The sequence below is a fragment of the Manis javanica genome, chromosome 4 (assembly GCF_040802235.1).
Source record: "Manis javanica isolate MJ-LG chromosome 4, MJ_LKY, whole genome shotgun sequence".
Classification (NCBI taxonomy): domain Eukaryota; kingdom Metazoa; phylum Chordata; class Mammalia; order Pholidota; family Manidae; genus Manis; species Manis javanica.
The window spans coordinates 2,985,982-2,994,539 of NC_133159.1; positions in this window are offsets into that span (position 1 = coordinate 2,985,982).

Genomic DNA, 8,558 nt, shown 5'->3' on the forward strand with positions numbered 1-8,558 from the left:
GCTGACATGGCCACGGTCTGCTTTTCCTCTTTTCCCTCCCTCTCTCAGATTTTTCAAAAAAGGGAGAGAAAGATGACAACTGAAAAAAAATGGATGAGTAACAGCAGAGACACGGACGCGTGCCTGGGTCCCAGCTTCCCCTTCGGGGAACAAGCATCTGGGTGGGTGACCCGTAGGCCTGTCCTTGTTCCGCTGCTCGGTCGTGGCTGGGCCGGGGCTCTGGTAGGCATTTTCTTCCATTAAAAGGGTCCTTTCTGGGAGGACAAAGCCGCGGCTTGGCTCTGTCTAATAGGCCTCTGTATCGATTGTGTGGAAATTGGCTGTGGGTGCCGCCATTTGGCGGTTGATTCATTATTTTCAATCAAGCAGCTTGCCGGGCCCCTAAGGTAGTCAGTCTCCGGGGCCCAGGCACGATCCCGTTATTTCCATTATTGAGACACAGCCCAAATTAACTGAACCGTAAATGTTTTCTTTTAGTGCGCAGCTGGGGAGTGAAAGCGTGAACGTCTATCATGAGTTTTACTTTCCATGGAAACGTGATATGTGAGCAGAAACCTCTCAGTCCTCTGAGAGAAGCCACTGGGACAGGGGGTGGGGGCTTTCAGGGCCCCCAGCTCAGTGTCTCAGAAAGCGGTGATTTTGAGGGTCTGATGAGGGGGTACCTCCTCCGTGGCCTGTGTGATCCTTCTTGGGTTTCTCCCACAGCCAGCGTGCATCTCACCCTGAGACCCGCCCCACTCGGGGCTCCGTCTCAGGGAAGCTGCAGAAAACCTGACTCCTGGCTTCGGGTGCCTGAAGCTTAGAGGTGGACCCTCGCCTCTGCCGCTCCACCCGCCTCGGGGCAGCTCCTGCCCTGGCGGGGCCTCCTCAGGGCTCACTGTCTGGCCAGCCCCCGCCTCCCGCCTCCATGCGGGGCATCGGCACCGTTCTCAGGCAGCCCTGCGCAGACCTTTGTGCCAGGCCCTGGCAGGTCTCGGGCTGCACTTTTCCATCTTGTATCTGTAAGAATGATGCCAGGGCGAGTCTTCCAGTGGCTCTGCCGAAGCCAGAGAGGCTTTGGCTTCCCAGTAATCTTCAGAGGCACTCCTGGACGTCCCTGTGGAGTGCACCCCATACCTGTGCATCAGTCACTGTGGCCGTGGGGTGGGACCTGTGACCGGCCGACATGGGTCCTGGTGGGCTTTGGACCAGGGATGATGTCAGTGCCCTCCAGCGCTGCTGCGAGTGGAGGGGGTGCTCCTCAGAGCAGCCGGAGCATGGGCTGGGGAGAACTGTGTCCACCCTGCCGGGCCCGGGGCTAATGTCACCCCTCTGGTCTTGACGACAGCAGAGACTGCAGGGCTGCATTTCCAGGGGGGAGGACCGAAGTCATTCCCAAATGTCACAGCCCCTGAGCGCCCCCTTGCCCCACCAGCACAGCACCCTCTCAGGGTGGGTGGACATGCTGCCCTACGGTGTTCCACCACCTACTCCCCCACTTGGGCTCTGGGGGCACAGCCACAGGCCGGAGTCAGGCCCGGGTACCTCTTTGACTGCCGGGGGGCATGGCCCCCGCAGAATGGTCAACCCAGGAGTGGTGAACCACTGTCACCTTGTCTTTTCTGTGATTGGGTACCAGGTCCTCTTCTACAAATTAACCCCCAAACTAAAAATTTTAAATCACATAAATCCATTTTTTTTATTGTGCATTTTTTCTGTTTTTTGAGAGGGCATCTCTCATGTTTATTGATCAAATGGTTGTTAACAATAATAAAATTCTGTATAGGGGGGTCAATGGTCAATGCATAATCATTAATCCACCCCCAGCCTAATTCTCGTCAGTCTCCAATCTTCTGAAGCATAACGAACAAGTTCTTACATGGTGAACGAATTCTTACATAGTGAATAAATTCTTACATGGTGAACAGTGCAAGGGCAGTCATCACAGAAACTTTCGGTTTTGATCACGCATTATGAACTATAAACAATCAAGTCAAATATGAATATTCGTTTGATTTTTATACTTGATTTATATATGAATCCCACATTTCTCCCTTTGTTATTATTATTATTATTATTATTATTTTTAATAAAATGCTGAAGTGGTAGGTAGATGCAAGATAAAGGTAGAAAACATAGTTTAGTGTTGTAAGAGAGCAATTGTAGATGATCAGGTCTGTGCCTGTAGACTAAGTATTAATCCAGGCTAGACAAGGGCAATAAAACATCCACGGATGCAGAAGATTTCTCTCAAAGCAGGGGGGGTGAGGTTCTGAGCCTCACCTCTGTTGATCCCCAATTTCTCACCTGATGGCCCCCCTGCGACTGTGCCTGTCTTAGGTTGTTCCTCCCTTGAGGAATCTTACCCGTCTCTGGCTAACCAGTCATCTTCCGGGGCCATACAGGGAAATGTAAAGTTGGTAAGTGAGAGAGAAGCCATATTGTTTGAAAAAGTTAGCTTCTTACTTCTTTGCAGATTCACATAAATCTATTTTTGTAAAAATATTCTGATGATATGAATGTGACCCTCCCAGCTCCCTGTCCTTGTGCCCCTCCCTCAGAGGACACTATGTTGGGGCCAAGCGTGGGCCCTTCCAGACCTTGCAGGCATTTCTAGTCTCTGATCAGTACTTTGACTCTGTATTATTTCTTGGGGGTATCAAGGTTTGTACTTTAATCCACGCTCTGTAAAGTGCTCTTTCTGGAATTTACCTCCAGAGCACTCGTTTTAAGCCAAGAAGCCTGGATCTAGCCTCTTTGGGTATGATGAATAAAACAGATGAACCCTTTCAAACCCCGCCCACACTCTCCCTGGTGTTCTAAGCTCGTGTTAAACACCTCTGTGTGTTTGAACTTTCATTTTTGGCCATCGGCCCCTGCGTAGGGTGACCCGTCTTTCAGCGATTTCAGTGGTGAGACATGTGTGGTGATGAACGGCCGGCAGGCCAGGCACAAAGCCGTCCTGGTGCTGAGCGGCGTTCAGCAGCGGAGTGGGGAGATGAGGGGCTGATGGGGGCCCCAGGGCTCACTCTCCACGGCAGCGCGATCTTCTCAAGTGTGTAATTTTCCCTCCTTCCATCCTCCCTCCCTCCTCCGTCCCTTCCTCTGTGACCTGGAGCTCTGCCCCACCCTGGGGATGGGAGTGAGGAGACTTGGCTGGTCACCCATCCCGATTGTTGACTCCCAGGTGATGACCCTGGTAATGAACTCGGCAGTCCTGCTTGATGGCGGAGAGCAGGGGGGCACGGCAGGTGGGGCTCGCAGGAACGTGCCTGCCCGTGGCTCCGCTCTCTCCCTTCACTCTAGAGGATGGTGTTGGCAGGAGTCCCTGGGAAAGGGAAGACACCGTTAGGGCAGAGGCCCCTCCGGGCAGGGTGGCCTCAGCTTCAAGTCTGGAGAGGCTCCCAGACAGGGGCTGCATTTTCCCAACGTGAGGTCAGCAGCCAGCCCCACAGTCAGGAGGCCAGGCTGGTACCCCCTCTTCCCCAGCTAACTTCATGCCCTGCCCTGCTTTGCCATCAAAAATTTTTTAAATGTTGAATTCAGCAGTAAGATTTCCATGCCAGCAGATGAAAAGGTGGGCATCAGGATTCCTTGAAGATGTCCATATTTTTCTCATTATTAGCATCACTCTCCATCCTGAAACTGGACCTGGAGAGCCCGGAACCCTTGCTGGCGCCTGCATCCCCCCACCCCACCCCCGCCTCTCGACTCCAGCGACAGTGAGAAGGTGAGCTCCATCCGGGAGCGCAGGGGTTTCTGTCTTGTCTTCCATATGTAGCTCCCGCCTCCAGAGGAGGGCCTCCCAGCCACTGCCCAGCAGATATTGGTGGAATGAATGACTGCGGTAGCCCCTCCTCCCGCCCTCTGCCTCCGCCCGGTGGCTTCCTTCCCTTCCACCTGTATAGGTCCTGTTCCTGACTCTCGACTCCCCTGCTTGCCCAGGAATATTGAGGGAAAAACCCAAATAAGCCACCAGATCTGCTTGCCACTGACATCCCGTGGAGGCTGCATCTCTAACATTCTTAGCGACTTTCACAGCCTGGAAGGGTGGGGCTTCCTGTGTCTAAATTCTAGGAGGAAATGGCATTTGCCTTTGTTTGGGGGTGGGCGTTCTGCTTTGAAGGGTTCCTATTTTAGTCTCTGTGGTGTGGGGCCATCACTTACCCTCTTTCTTAGGGGGAAACCAAGGCAGCACAGTCAAATACAAATGTGGATCTTTCATCCCCAGGTGTTGGGTGTTCTGTTTAGAGGTTGGGTGTGTCTTTAGCTCTCCATACAGAGATAAAGGCATGCTTTTTGTCCCTTAAATGTGGACCCAGGCCACCTGAAGAGCATTATTGTTTATTATGCCAGTCGTTTGCTCATGGCAAACAGGAACGTGGCAAGAGAGAGGCTCACATTTCACGTGGGAGGTGATCCCCTCACTGGGATGTAGTTAGTGCTGCATGTATGAGTCCCAGGGAAAGGCGTGCTGGGCCATTGCAATGGCAATTCTTGTTCAAGGTGAGGGGCTGGATGGCAGGGATAAGATATCCCCTGAAGGAAGTGGGTCTTTGATAACCTCTGCGCCTGAGCTAAGAAGGTGCGCAGTGCACAGGTGAAGGTCAGGGATCACCTTGCAGAGCTCGGGAGCGAGGGGACTGATGAAGGTGAACAGAGACCATGCTGATCCGTTTAGACTTCGAGGGTCCCCAAAGCTCTAGGGGAGAGGTATGTGGTGGGAGATGGGACTTCCTACAAGCAAGGGAATGAGTCTGGCACTCATGATGATTTGGGCTTTGTGGAAATGCTTCCCAAAGGCTGGTGGGGTTGGGGCAATAAGGCCGTGTCACTCCCCCACCCCAAACAGCCTGGAGGATTCACCTTACCTGCACCTCAAAGCACCTCCCTCGGTAAGGCATGCTGTTCCCCTCACAGTCTTTCTCTACTGTGCCCATTTTCCATTTCCTTCATTTTATCTCATGTTCTTTCTTCCACCTACCCTGGTGCTTTTCTAGCGTGAAATGTACATCGTTTATTTTAGATCTCTCTTCATTAGGACCAAAGAATTGAGAATGATACATTTCCGTGCTAGGCATCGACTAGCCAGAGAGCTCAAATTTTGGTATGTTGTAGTTTCACTATCATCAAGTTTGAAGTTTTTAAAAATTTCCCATCCATTTTGTTTGACCCATGGATTATTTAAAAATGTCTTACTTAATTTCTAAAACTTTAGGTGTAGCCTAGACTTCTTTTTTGGTTTTATTTACAATTCTTTAGTAGTGATAGAACAGTCTATGGTTTTAGTCTTTAAAACTTATCAAGATTCATTTTATGGCCCAGCATCAGGTTGCCATTCTGAAATTCTCTGCCTTGTAAATTTTGGGTTTAGCCCATTTGCATTTAAAGGAATTATTGATGTGGGTGAATTCAGGCTTACCCATGTAGGATTTATTTTATATTTGTTGCATGTTCTTTTTGTTTCTCTATTCCACCTTTCCTGCTCCTTTCTTGGATATTTTTAGAATTACATTTTAATGTACCTGTTGACTTTTCAGATATCTTTTCTTGCATTTTTTTAGTCGTTGCTCTATGGGGTAGAATATACATCCTTACATTTTGTGGTCTATTTAGAGTTGGTATCATATGACTTATGGGTGGTGATGTGAAAAGCTTGCAGCTTAGTAGATGGACTTAACATTCCCCATCACCTTTTATGCTATAGTGCTTATAGATACACACCGATGTACCCTGTAAACCCCAGAAGACAATGCTGATTTTTGCCTAAATTGCCAAAATTGATCTCTGGCATTATTTGCCTCTCCTTCAGCTTGACAACTTCAATGCGTTGTAGTGCTGGCTTGCTGGCAGTGAATTCTGTTTGTTTTCTTTTATTTAAAAGTACCTTTATTTCCTTTTAATTTTCAAAGCATGCTTGCTGTGTATAGAATTCTGTGCTGATTTTTTGTTGTTGTTGTTGTTAGTTTTATGCTTGTTTATTTCAGGATTTTAAAGATATTCCTCACTCAAACGACCTCCATAGTTTTTGGTGAGAAGTCTTCAATTATTTGAATTATTTTCCTATTTATGTAGCTTATCATTTGTCACTACTTGCTTTCAAGATTTCTATGTCATCTTTGTTTTTTAGCGGTTTAATTATGCGCCTAGGCATGTTTGTATTTATACTATTCATAATTTGCTGAACTTCTTGAAAAATGTACATTTATGTCATTTACCAAATTTGGAAAGTTTTTGGCCGTTATTTCCTCAATATTTTTTTATTCTCATTCTTCTCCTGCTTCTAATTATATATATTTTAGAGCCAGTCCTTGAGGTTCCATTCATTTCTTTTCTAAAATTTCCTTTTATTCTTTAGATTGGATAATTTCTATTGGTCTATTTTCAGCTTTGTTAATTTTTTAAATTGATCATTTCCATTCTGCTATTAAACCCATCAGTCACATTTTCATTTCAGCTCTTGTAATTCTTAGTTCCCATGTTTCCATTTGATTTGTTTTTACATTGGATTCCTCTGCTGAGAGGTTCTTTCTTTTCCCTTGTTAACAGAACATGTTTTTTACCTCCTGGAGCCCGGTTACAATGGCTGCTCTCCTGTCCTTTTTTGTTAATTTCAACATCTGCGTCGTCATGGAGTTGGTCTCTGCTGATTATCTCTCTACTTGAGAATGAGTCCCACTTTCCTGGTTTCCTGTATGTTGAGTAATTTTGGATAGTGTCCTGGACCTTGTGAATACTGTGTGGAGACTCAGGTCTCTGTTATATTTCTCTACGGAGTATTACCGTTTTGTTTAGCAGAGAATTAACTTGGATAAACGCAAAGCACAAACTGATTCTTTCACCTGCAGGTGGCGGCATCTCTGTCCTCAGGTTCGCGCGCGCGCGCGCGCGCGCGCGTGTGTGTGTGTGTGTGTGTGTGTGTGTGTGTGTGTGTGGGTGGGTGGGTGTGGTTTTTTTTTTAACTGGGATCAGTTAAATAAGCTTCCTTCCAAAATCTTCCTGCCTGTGTTCATTTTCTGGAGACTTCAGTTCGTTTTTGTTATGTTTTGTTTTGTTTTTTTGAGAGTCTACAGTTGTTCTCTGCAGTAGGACTGGTCCCCTGGAAACTTACTCAACCATACAAACTCAATAAATACTCATTTCTCTTATTTTACTTACTTAATTTTCTGTTAGTCTTATCATTGGATCCGTGTGTTATTGGCAGGTATGCCTGCAATTGTGCCCGGTTTGGAATGCGGGCAGGAAGTGGGGGACTGTGAATAGTGTGAAGACGTGGGAAGTGCTGGGTCAGGGTTTGAAGCCCTGCCTCAAAAACACAGCAACGTGGACTGTTCTGCTGTTACACACATAGCTGTCTCACATAAGATTTTACTGTAAAATTGTTACTCAACAAGTACTTGAAACCATTTGTCTAAATAGTCTCCAAGTTCTGATACTCTGAGAAGCCGTGTGGGCTTGAGGGGCGTTGGCCCCGCTGAGGTGACCTTGATTCTTGAGACAGACTGACCTGAATTTGCAGCCTGGATCGCCGCTTTCCAGGGAAGCAGCCTGGGGCTGGAGCCTTCCCACCTGTAGTCCTCCATTTCTTCCTCTTTAGAATGAAGATAATCTTTACCCCCTTATAAGACAGTGTGAGAATCCAGTGAGATGGTGACTACTTAGCCTTTGGCAGAGCCTTGACAGATGGTAGGGGTGGTCATATGTTTATATCCTGAATTTTATGCCCCCCTTCAAATGCGTATATTGAAGCTCTAAGCTTGAATGTGATTATTTAGAGATGGGAACCTCTGGGTGGGACCGTCACGAAGGGATTAGTGCCCTTATAAGAAGACACACCAGAGAGCTTACACTCTCTCTCTTTCTCTCTCCCACAGGATCACATGGCCAGAAGGCAGCCATCTGAGCCAGGACCTGGCCCTCCCAGAAGCTCACCATGCTGGCACCCTGCTGTTGGGCTCCAGCCACCAGAACTGAGAGATGTAAGTGTTGAGGTTTAAGCTCCGGTCCGGGGTACTTTGCTATGGCAGCCACAGCGAGGACAGTGCGTGCTGTGGGTCAACATTAATCAGCAGAGTGGATGGAGATGTTTCTATGAATAAAAGCAAAGGTGCTGGAGAGTCTGATGAGCTTGTTGGAAGAGCAAAGGAAGGGGCCCCTCAGCAGCTCCAGAGGGGCAGCTGTATCCACACAATACCGATGAGGCTTTGGCGGGAGGCTCAGAGGACAGACGCTCTTTGCTTATTATCAGACACGTTAGAATTGACAATCACCGAGCGCACAGTAACAGCTCCCAGTTTCCCAGGGTGGACTTGTCAGGGAGATTGCCTTTCCAAGGAGTCACCTCCCAGAATAGAAGCATGTAGAGAATGTGGATTTGGGGAAAAAAAGAATGGGGTTCTGAGGTGTGAGGGGCCACCACCATCAGACAAAGGGATTCCTCAGACACCCCATCCCAGGCAGCTAGCTTTCTTTTGCTGCCCCTAAAGCAGATCGCTGTTAAGGGTCTGGGCATTTTAGGGCACACGCCTAATGGAAGTCTGCCGCCCTGTTACTGGGACTGGGTGTCTTTGGAAGCGTCA